The sequence below is a fragment of the Carlito syrichta genome, unplaced genomic scaffold (genome assembly GCF_000164805.1).
Source record: "Carlito syrichta isolate Samal-C Ts95f unplaced genomic scaffold, Tarsius_syrichta-2.0.1 Scaffold187469, whole genome shotgun sequence".
Lineage (NCBI taxonomy): Eukaryota > Metazoa > Chordata > Mammalia > Primates > Tarsiidae > Carlito > Carlito syrichta.
Genome location: NW_007131565.1, coordinates 53,927 through 55,048, shown reverse-complemented (window position 1 = coordinate 55,048; position 1,122 = coordinate 53,927).

Below are 1,122 nucleotides of genomic sequence, written 5' to 3'. Positions count from 1 at the left end.
TTTTTTTAATGAACTTAGAGCTCCCTCTCTCCCTCTTTTGTCAGGTTCTGAAATTTTAGGATCCTTTGCTGGAACAGACTGCTAGTGCATTTAGCAGACTCATCCACATGAGGATTCCCTTAGAGGACAAGTGCTGCCTGGCTCTTCCTGTGTTTGTCTCTCTGGGCAGCTGACTAGACTTCTTTCTGCATAGGTCGGATACATCCCAAATCACTGGAAGAATGAGGTAAGGTGTTAGATCAGTTCATCACTCACCACAACCCTTCATGGTTAGATCATCTTCCTCTGATTCCACCCAAGGTCCTATAGGTGGGCCAGCGTGGAGGATGGGGTGACAAGGACTATACACTGGTTTGGTTCCTCTGGTTTCAGTGATCAAACCCAGTGAGATGTAAGGTTGAGCCCTTCAGTACTAGGACATCAATCTGCCACTCAGTGGTGGGGACAATAGAGCTCTTCTCTGTCTAGTTTCTTGGGGCACAGTAAAGGTGGTGAGCTTGCATCTTCTCCACTGTGTCCAAGCACCTGGTCTCACACTCTTGCTGTGGACTTTGTTGCCAGTGACCAGCCTGGCACCAAAGTAAGTGGCAGTGGTGAAGCCCTATTTATTTATTTTGAATTTTCTCATAAAATAAAAATTGTTTAGAAACTTCCACTTTGCAAAATGGTGGAATGGGTTATTTAGAATCAACCTAGTAAGTTTAACTACAGAAACGTGAACAGAATACAAAAACATATATTTAAAGGCATCAGAGGAACTCTGTGTATTACAGTTTGACTCTGCTTTTGATGTTTATCCCTGACATCATTAAAGTTGCACCACTTCATTCCCTCTCTTCCCTGCATCTATATAAGTGCAGATGGGAAAATTCCACCTCACAACTCTCCAGCCAACATAGAGAATTTTCCTTTTGGCCATCCCACGGCTACTAGAGAAGCCCAATTCTCTGTATCTTTGAGCCATCCTGGATCAGTTTGTGACCACTGTGCCCAGGCATCCTTTGTGTGAATGATAATAATTCTCTCATATGTTATTGACCTGTGGAGTGTCATCAACCTGAACACAGTACTATTAATTTGAAAAGAAATTCATCTCCCTTCATGGACATTACAAATACCAGC